We start from the raw sequence: 11,530 nt of genomic DNA, 5'->3' as shown, positions 1-11,530 counted from the left end.
GCCAACCACAAAGAAAAAAGAAACTCACCTAAACGATGGAGACAAAGAAAGAAGAAACCCAGAAAATCACGAGGGCGACACAGAGAAATCTAGCTTCCCGACCGACGACAACGTAGGCAAATGAAAAATGAAACCCAAAATATCTCACTCCTCAAGTCTCTCTTAGTTTACTTCCAAATCTAATATCTATTAGATAGTGTACTTGATGTAGTTTTAAAAAAGAAAAGGGATTCAAAGGAACGCATAAAAATTTTAAAACGCACCAAAAATTTTCAAAAAATGGCAAAAACGCTTCTTTTCTCTCAATTGCATTCTTTTTTCTTAGATTAATTTTTTATTTTTCATCTACAAATAAAAACTGAAAATATTTCTTAAAAATGCAAAGCAAAATATCGAAGATTGCTATTTATTTTTCTGTTTTTCAAGTACACCTTTATTCTTTATAAAATTTGCATGTCTTTCAAAATTTTTGTTTTTTTTAATTGAGAGAACAGGCGACGCATTCTCTTCAAGACGGGTCACCTGTTCTTGAATTGTGGGATCAAGCGACGCATTATGGTTGAAAAGCGTCGCCTGTTTCATTTTTTATATTTTCTTTATAATCTTTAAATAATTTTTTAATTGTTCATCTACAAATATATTCATGTAGTAATCCAATGAACATAAATTCTATTGATCTAAAAATAGAAAATAGTTTTGTCAATGCTTTTCTCAGTTATTCACATATATACATAGACGAGACACAAAATATCTCAAGACCTAATTTGACATAAGGTACTGAATATAGAATTCTAATTCAACAAGCATTTATTGACCAATTTATCTACATAAGTATGTTAAATGAGCTTAGCTTTCATGTGTTTGTGTTCAATGATAGTTTACTTGTTTTAAAAAATTGAAAGTCTATTAAATTGCTATTTTTTTTTAAAAAAAAAAATTGAAGGAACATGCGACGCAATTCCATTAAAATGCGTCGCCTATTCCATTTTTCTTTTTAATCTTTAATTAGTTTTGTTGATTGCTCATCTACAAATTTAAAAAAAAAAAAAAAGCATATTTGCAAAATTAAAAAATTACTAAAAACAACTTTCAAATTGAAAAAAAGTTAAAAATTGGTTGGGTGAAACGGCGATGCAGTTGTTTACAAATGCGTCTCCTTTTTGTTTATTTGGCGATGCAATCTTAAAATAATGCATCATCTAACACTATATTAGCTAGTTCTTGTTGTATTATTACATCTAAGTCATTTAGCCTGGTGGTGTGTTGATTGCTTGAGAGTGTAGAAGGTCTTGGGTTCAATTGTTGTTATGGCCTTATTTTGATTTTATTTTTTTTATGGGTTTCTAAATGTTTAAACGTATCCTTAAAATAATGCGTTGCCTAACACTATATTAGCTAGTTCTTGTTGTATTATTACATCCAAGTCATTTGGCCTAGTGGTGTAGTGATTGTTTAAGAGTGTAGGAGGTCCTGGGTTCAATTCTTGTCATGACCCTATTTTGATTTTATTTTTTTATGGGTTTCTAAATGTTTAAACAAAAAAATTGGAAAAAAAATGAAAAGGCGACGCATTTGTTGAATAATGCATCGCCTTTTCATCTATTTGGCGACACATTCTTAAAATAATGCATCGCCTAACACTATATTAGCTAGTTCTTATTGTATTATTACATCCAAGTCATGTGATCTGGTGGTGTGGTGATTGCTTGAGAGTGTTTTTTATGGGTTTCTAAATATTTAAACAAAAAAAATTAAAAAAAAAAATGAAAAGGCGACGCATTTTTTGAATAATGCATCGCCTTTTCATCTATTTGGCCACACATTCTTAAAATAATGTGTCACCTAACACTATATTAGCTAGTTCTTATTGTATTATTACATCCAAGTCATGTGATTTGGTGGTGTGGTGATTGCTTGAGAGTGTAGGAGGTCCTAGGTTCAATTTTTGTCATGGCCCTCTCTGATTTTTTTTTTTTTAATGGGTTTGTACATGTTTAAAAGAACTAAAAAAAAAAACCAACTTAAAAAAAAAAAGAGAACCGACGACGCACAATCTAATTAGTGCAGAGAACCGGTGATGCACAATCTAAGTAGTGCGTGCCTGTTAACTATATGCCAAAAAAAAAAAAAAGCTCAGTTTTGGCACTCTAATATTTTTACTGGTTATCTATTGTTGAAATAAAATTAGATTTATTAAAAGAACTAAAAAAAAAAAAAGATGAGGAGAGAACAGGCAACGACAATCTAAATAGTGAGTCGCCTGTTAACTATATAAAAAAAAAGAACTAAAAAAAGAGAACATGCAACGCACAATCTAAATAGTACGTCGCTTGTTAACTATATAAAAAAAATAAAAATAAAAAAGCACTCAGTTTTGGCACTCTAATATTTTTACTGGTTATTTGTTGTTGAAATAAAATTAAATTTATTAAAAGAACTGAAAAAAAAAGGGTGAGGAGAGAACAGGCGACTTACAATCTAAATAGTGCATCGCCTATTAACTATATTTAAAAAAAAAAAAGGCACAGTTTTGGCGCTCTAATATTTTTACTTGTTATTTGTTGTTGAAATAAAATTAGATTGATTAAAAAAACTATAAAAAAAAAAAGTGAGGAGAGAATAGGCGATGCACAATCTAAATAGTATGTCGCCTGTTAACTATATATATAAAAAAAATAAAAAAATAAAAAAAAAGCTCAGTTTTAGCACTCTAATATTTTTACTGGTTATTTATTATTGAAATAAAATTAGATTGATTAAAAAAACTATAAAAAAAAAAAAAGATGAGGAGATAACAAGCGACGCATAATTTTAGTAGTGCGTCGCTTGTTAACTATATATAAAAGAAATAATAATAACCAACTCAGTTTTAGCGCACTAATATTTTTACTGGTTATTTATTATTGAAATAAAATTAGATTGATTAAAAGATCTAAAAAAAAAAGTGAAGAGAGAACAGGCAACAAACAATCTTATTTGTGCGTCATCCGTTACACATATAACAAAAAAAAAAAAAAAACAGCTTAGTTATGTTCCTCTAATAATTTTTATGGGTTATTTGTTGTTGAAAGAAAATTAGATTAATTAAAATGACTAAAAAAAAAGGGGGGAGGAGAGAACAGGCGATACACAATCTATATAGTGCGTCGCCTGTTAACTATATATATATATATATAAAAAGGCTCATTTTTGTCGATCTAATATTTTTACTGGTTATTTGTTGTTGAAATAAAATTAGATTGTTTAAAAAAATAAAAAATAAAATTAGAAATTAAAGGGAAGAGAACAGGCAACGTATAATCTAATTAATGCATCGCCTATAACATATATAATAAAAAATAAATAAATAAAACAGCTCGGTTATGTTACTCTAATATTTTTACTGCTTATTTGTTGTTGAAATAAAATTAATTGATTAAAAGAACTGAAAAAAAAAAAAAAAAAAAAAGATAGGAGTGAACAGGCGATGCACAATGTAAATAATGCATCGCTTGTTAACTATATATTAAAAAAAAAATCTCAATTTTGTTACTTTAATATTTTTACTGGTTATTTGTTATTAAAATAAAATTAGATTGTTTAAAAGAATTTTAAAAAAAATTAAAAAGTAAAGGGAAGGTAACAGGCGACGCATAATCTAAATACTGTGTCATCTGTTACATCTATTCAAAAAAAAAAAAAAAAACAGCCAGTTATGTTGCTCTAATAGTTTTACTGATTATATGTAGTTGTAATAAAAGAATACTATTTAAGAGATTTGCAAGAATAAGCTATACAAGAAAAATTATATAATTGAACAACAACCTTGTATAATTAAATTTTATTATTTTGTAAACATAGATTAGTGGTTGGTATTCATTTTGCATGAGTAGCATTTAAACATACAATACAATTCAGATAAAATTTACATGCAGTATTAATGGCGACTCTGGTCAGCCCCACATTTAGCGACCCTTAACGGATGTGTCACGTGCTTTTTGTTTTTAGCGACCTTTTGAGGTCGATAGTTTTTGGATGCGTCGTATATTTATTAAATTTTTACTGGCGCATTAACCTAAGAATCACGGTTTTGTTTTTTCAGACGTGTTTGTTTCGTAGTGTCGTTAAATGAGTATCACTAGATATCAATTTTTGCGTTGTGTATTTAATTTACTTTAGTTAGTTAATTACTATCAAAATCAAATTTGTTTCATCTTTAAAGAGTATAAATGTTTATTTTGTTACATAAATTTATAATAAATTTAGTGAAAAAGGCAAATCAAATTTGCCAAATCATTAAAATTATATTTTTCTCTCAAAAATGAAAAAGAATATTTAATCTTACATAGTTTAGTGAAGATTTCAATTTTTTTGGGTAAATTAGTGAATATTTTAATTAACTAGAATATGATATAGTAAAAGATGTTTAAATGTCTCTATTTCCAATTAATCTACAATTTTTGCAACTTGCCCTAATTCCTTTAATTTTTGCAAAAAGAATTAAAATAAGATGTCAAAAATAAAGTTTTTGAGTCATCCTGCTACACATATGATAGGATAAGTGAATGGCATTTTTCTCCACTCTAAATGCAGTTCGTTCCAGGGTCTAGCACCCATGGATGGGTGCAATTGTAGGCTCGGAGTTCGCTGATAGGCATGGATTTGCGCGTGTGCGTGTTATCAAAAGGAGAGAGAGAGAAAGAGAGAGAGAGAGAGAGAGAGAGAGAGAGAAAGGATTGTTTCTAGATTTGGAAAAGACCTGTATTTTGGGTTACGTAATGTTTATTGTTTAGTTAACTCGTCTAAAGGGGGGGGTTAAAACTCTACAGTAGGACGTCGTCCGAGGTGATGGCTAAAGTGGCTCATTCTTTGCAAATTGATAACAGGGGAGGGAATGTTTTTTGTTTTCCAGGATGGGAATGTTTTCTGTTTCCAAGGATGAAAATGGTCAATGGCTAAGGTTTTTTGGTAGTTGCCATGGTGGCTCTTGTAGCCTTGTCGGCTGGCTACTTAACAGGAAATACAAAAGATGATAATGGATTCAATAGTGATTGGTGGAAAGAGTGTTTGGTCATAGGGGATTAAAAAAAAAAAAAAAAAAAAAGGGGATTGAAATCAAGTTTTAAATTGTGGAAACAGGAGTTCCAACATTCAAACGAAATGGAGTTTTGATTGGAAGAAAGGAGCACAAGGGCAAATATCTACACTGGTTACAATATTTCTTACCAAAAGAAGAAATTGAAGAGAAAGAAGGAGTGCAAGTTATTGATGAGAAAGTATACAAAAATATATGCAGGCCTTAACAATTTATATCCTCAATGTATCATAGTAATTTGGTTGAATTAGAACCCCCTCAATCCACAATGTATCATAGTAATTTTGGCAGAATTAAACACCTCTTCCACCTTCAATGTATCATAGTAATATATGGTACTAGAATCATAGTAATATATGGTACTAGAATTAAATGTGTAGTAGCGGAATTAAAAAAGCAGGGAAAAAACAAATGAACTCACGACAGGGAAAAACTAGTTAATTCTTAACCAAACTTTAATTCTGCTGTCCTTTCCACTTTCAAACTTCACACGAGACTTTTCCGGATGCAACAACTTTCCTATAGAATTCAAATGATATATATATATATATATATTATATACAGTGTGTATATAATATATATATATATAATATATAATATATAAGGTAATTTTACGGTGCAGACCGTATCCAAAGCCGATATTTTTTGAAAAAAAATATTGATTTTCTGTATATATGTACACAATGTATACAGCAAAACCGATGTTTTTTTTTCAAAAACCGTCGATTTTGGGTGCAGTCCGCACCGTAGAAGCTCTATCTACATATATATATATATATAATTATCTTTTAAAATTTTATAACTATATACATTAAAAAAAAAAAGTTTTTATCCAAATAGGTTTGATTTATATGGATTATTTTAATTTTATCAAGAAATAAAAAAATAAAATAAAAAAGGTATTTACTCTATTTTTGATTTTATAAAAAAAGGAAACATGTTTATTTTATTTTTATGTTTGTTTTAAACTTTACAATGCTAGGGTATTGGGTAAGTATTTTTTTTTTCCCCTTCTAGCCCTAAAGTTATTATGGTTAATATTAAGGACTTTTGATTTTAATTTAGAGTTTTTGTATCTATTTAAAATTGTTAGAGATATGCTATCTTTGGAGATTTTGGAATTCTTTAACAAGTCTTGAAGCATAAGAAGGAAAATCCTAAATCTCTAAAGTTGATCAATGTTGGTTTCTCTAATTTTTTTTTATTTTTTTTATGTTATATTAGATTATTTAAGATGTTTTAGAGTTCCAGAAGTAATGACTAAAGCTAAGTTGAAGAATTTATATTAGAATCATAATCTGAAAATTATATACGAATATGTACAAACTGAATGCTCAAATTTATTTAAAATATTTAAAAATTTCTTTTAGCACTAAACTTTGTGTGAATAAAAATTAACACATTTATGAATAGTTGAAATTTATTTGGGTTGATTTGGATCTGTTTTCAATTTATTATGAAATTTTGAATTTATATTTTCTATCATTTTTCTGTGCAAGTGCAGTATAGTCCATTTGTAAAATTTTACAACAGATCCAAATGAAATTATTTTGATCTAAATTTTTTTATGTATTATCCTCTATATCATATTTCTTATATTTTGTTTGTGGTGATTTTCTAAGCTACATATTCTTAGTTATCTGAATTTATTATCTGTTCAGTTCAACAAAGAATAAAACTCAATTTGAAATACTTTCGAGTCTTTATTTTATCTAATAATTAAACTTTGAACATTCTACTTCTTTTGAACTTCTATTTTATTTTCAGTTTATTTTTTTTGAGACTAGACACCCTGCGAAATATTGATTTTCAGTTTCTATCAATAAGTTACTAAATTCAATTTGATTATATTTTTTACTGTTGTTTAGCTTTTAAAATTTTAGGAGTATCTATATAAGTATCTATTATTAATCTGTAAAACTTTTTAAATGAATACAAAATTTTATAAAAGAAAAACATATCGAACATTAAGTGAAGGTTTTTAAAAATCTAATAGTTTTAATATTTCTTTGTTAACTTTTCAATAAGTTTTATATGATCTTTTCATTATTTTTTTTAATGAAATTTTTTTACCACAATTACTTATGCATGTGTACAGTACCTTGTAATTTTTTAGATTTAGATGATGTTGTTTGAATAAGAAATTCAATTCTTATTTAGAGATTGTTTGTGGATTAATAGGTTTTTTATATGAGTTTTGGCTATTTGATCTTGTTGTAGGCTTATGATTTTAAGGTTTGAGGATTAAGCTATGATGATCTTATGGTATAAGTAGTAACTTTTATTCATTTAGCTTAAATTTGAAAGTTTGATTTTAGGATTTACACTTAAAGATAATTGAGTTATATGATAGTTTTGTTTTATATTTATGAGAGACTATTGGTGTTATCCATAGGTTGTTTTGTAGATTTTTACTGATTAAGGTAAATTACAGGATTTTTTTCCTAAAAGCCTAAAAGCATAGCAAATATATAGCTTTAGATCTCATATATTTTATATAAAAACTCTATTTATCTTGTTTAAGATTACTTTTGGAACAAATAGCTTGCTAGAGTTCTACAACCCCTTTTTCTTGACTAAGCTAAGGTTTCAGCAAGTCCTTTGCTTATGAGTTCTCCAGCACCCACCTCATTCACAGACTCTTCAACATCGAGGTAACCCCTTCTTCTTGACCAAGCTAAAGCTCCAGCGAGTCCCCTGCCTATCAATTCTTCTGCATCGACATCATACACTACAGGCTTTTCACTAGCATCCACCACAGGCTCTTCACCAACATCCAACATAGGCTCCACCACTGGCTCTTCATCAGCATCCACCACAAGTTCTTCACCAGCATCCACCATAGGCTCTTCAGCAGCAGCTTCAACCACAGATTCCTCTTCAACATCAAGATAACTCCTTGTTCTTGACTAGCCTAATGTTCCAGCGAGTCCTTTGCCTATTAGCTCTCCAGCATCGACATCATACACCGCAGGCTCTTCACCAGCATCCACCACAGGCTCTTCACTAGCATTCAACATGGGCCTTTAAAGAGACAGAAGCACTCTTTATTTTTAATATTATATTAATATTATTTAATACTTATCCAATTCCAATATCATTATATTATATTAATATATTTTAAAAATATTTATTGTTAAAAACAAAAAACAAAAAAGGAACTAAATAAACATAATAATAAATGTCCATTGAAAAATAAAAATAAAAAGTTTGATACAAAGAGCATTGTTAGAAAAGTTTTAAAAGTTCCACTCTTTATGTTTAAAGATACTCTTTATTATATGAAAGATGCTCTTTATTTTTAAAGAGTCCCTTGAGGATGCTCTTATATGTACGCGTGATATTCTTTTCTGCAAAATATATGTATGACCAGTGATGCTATCCTGATTTCAGATGGCGTGGATAAAAACATGCTGTTTAGAAAATAGTGATTTTGGCTGTTGGATTAAACCAAAGGAGCAAATCGTATTTCCACAAATAAATATCTTGGTTGAATATTGTTCCGGTGCATTGTTGTTTTATTATTATTTTTTTTTTTATGCCTCCTGGTAGTATCATAGGTATCAGGCTGTAGTATTGCACCAAGTGGCATTGCAGCATAGCACCATCCAAGGCAACAATGGGGCTTGCCAAGAATCGAACTTCAACTCCTAAACTCGCAGATGTAAAGATTGAGTAGCTTCCTTCCGTTAAACTACCACCCTTGATGGCAGATTCAGCTCAAGTTATTTAAGCTAGGAGGCTACACTTTAGCCTTCCAAGCTGGACAAACCCGAAAGGGACCACATGCCCCCCTCAAATTTCTTTTACTTTTAATTTTTATTTTTATTATTATTTTACTAATTTAACTCTCAAAATTCAATTGTACACCCTCTTATACACTAATCATTTTGGTTTTGTTTGTTTTCTATTTTAACAGTTTTTACTTCTAATATACTTTTTTACAATAATAACTATTTAATAAAATCAAAATATTATTTTAAGTAAATATAATCCAAACATATATAATTTTCTTAGCAAAATAATTATTATTTAACCACTATATTAAATATATTATTTGTCATTATAGCTATTTAATGACAAAAGGAATATGTAATTAAAACAAAAATATGATTATCACAATACTTATTTATCTCCTAACTTTTAGTTTTAATTACACAAAAATTGAGTTGGCAAATTTATGAATTTAATTATATATTTCTTCCTGATAGCTTTTTCATTATAAAAATATTTAATTTACTTTCGTTAGTTAATTACTATCAAAATCAAATTTTTTTCATCTCTAAAGAGTATAAATGTTTATTTTGTTACATAAATTTATAATAAATTTAGTGTAAAAGGCAAATCAAATTTGCCAAATCATTAAAATTATATTTTTCTCTCAAAAATGAAAAAGAATATTATATCTTACATAGTTTAGTGAAGATTTCAATTTTTTTGGGTAAATTATTGAATACTATAATAATTAGAATACGATATAGTAAAAGATGTTTAAATGTCTCTATTTCCAATTAATCTATAAATTTGATAACAATGTATTATCCAAAAATAAAATAAATAATCACACACTATCATATATTCTACCCAAAAAAAAAAATCATAATGGTGCCTTCTGAAAAAAAAAATTCTAGATCAGCTTCCAAGTTCATAAATGAGAGGCTTGGAGTCTAACCATAAAATGCATCTCTGTTTAATTGGAGGTTCTATGCATGTATTTGTCTTTCTTTCTTTTCTTTTCTTTTTTTTTTTTTTTTCTAATATAATTTTGGAGCAAAGCATTGCGTTTAGGTTTAATTAAGAATGAGCAAGAAAATTGAAGTTAGATTTGATGCTGTCGACAATGTGAGCCGCTTGATGAGTGAGATGTAGAATGGATAGAAAATTATTCAGGTGGTAATAAATATCTGAGACGATCAATAAATATGCAAGCAACTGTTTACTAGATGAGAATATCTTATTTAAATTGTTAATATTGTTTTATTGCAAAACCTAATTTTAAGAAATATTTACGTGACTGCAAAACAGAAACATGTATAGAGAAGACAAAGAAGCATACTAATTGCTATCTTCACACTCAATGTTTTGCAATGACTAGGCTCTAAATCTCTTTCCATCTCTGAATTGCCCTTTCTTGTGTGCTCAATATACGACTGTATGTACTCTCTTTCACAATGCAAAGAATCCCTTATTTTGGAAATTCTAGATAGCTTTCGCATGCAGCTTCTAGTTATAAACTTTAGTACTCCAAGTATTGTTATTTTATGTCTTGCTGCTAAATTTGTTCTGTTTAGTGAGTATTCCAAAACAATCTTAACATAAAATGAGACGCAAAATGCCATGTTCAACCTGGCTGTATATGAAAAAATGTCCCATATGTTTAGTTTTGATTCTTGAATGCTAAGTATACAAGGGACTACTCTCACCAAAATTAAGTCCTGCATTTTGGTTTAAGACAAATTATGATATTATATGTTGGAGACCATAAATTAATTTTCTGGTAGTCTCTATACATAAAATGACAAAAGTTGGTGAATGTTTCTTTTAGAGAATAAAATTTTTGCAAATTTCAACATGCAAATATGTGGTGTAACAAATTTGAAGTCTTTACCAGGATCACGTGCCCTGTTTCCTTTCTCCCAGCACTGTTGATACTCAGCCATCTTCTCTGCAATGCTTACTATATCTGCTACCATTCTCTGCCATAGCCACTTCAAAGTTGTGAAGGTGAAATGTCTATGCCATGAGGATATTTGCAGAGAAAATATATATCCCTGAGTCACTTTAACCAAATGGACTCCAGGCTATGCTTGATACCGAGGAAAGGACCAGAATATTTAGATCGAGGCTCTAATGAAAAATTTACAATTTATAATTAATGAGCCTATATGGGTATTTTCGATGCAACTTGCCCAAATTCCTTTAATTTTTAGAAAGATTTAAAATAGGATTAAAAAATAAAGCGTTTGAGATATTCTGCGGCAAATATGACAGGATAAGTGAATGACATTTTTCTCCATTCTAAATGCAGTTCATTCCAGGGTCTAGCACTACCAAGTCTATGGTACCCAAATATTACAGTATCAAGCAACAAGCTGAGAATCTTTCTCTCCCAAATAATACCTGTTTGCATGGCCTGAGAAATTTTGGCACTTTCAGGAAGGCCACCTTTGTCACTTGCTGCAAGGTGCATGATTGCCCCTCCTGCAAATCCATAAATGGCTGCATTGGAAGGGTTATCTCTAGGTATCCATGCAAAGAGGAAGCTTCATTACCTTTTTAGGTGGCGCTCCATCATATACATTGACTTTGTCGCAGTAGAAATTTGTCATTTGCCCAACTGGCAAAGCAGTTGCACACTGTGTTCTACAACCACATATTTATATACTACAGGTTACAAATTTATAATGATATTCAAGGAGAAAATTTTGCATGATCATAAATTTCATGTGTCAGTCA

The sequence above is a fragment of the Ziziphus jujuba genome, chromosome 3 (assembly GCF_031755915.1).
Source record: "Ziziphus jujuba cultivar Dongzao chromosome 3, ASM3175591v1".
Classification (NCBI taxonomy): domain Eukaryota; kingdom Viridiplantae; phylum Streptophyta; class Magnoliopsida; order Rosales; family Rhamnaceae; genus Ziziphus; species Ziziphus jujuba.
Note: the sequence above shows the minus strand (reverse complement) of the source record.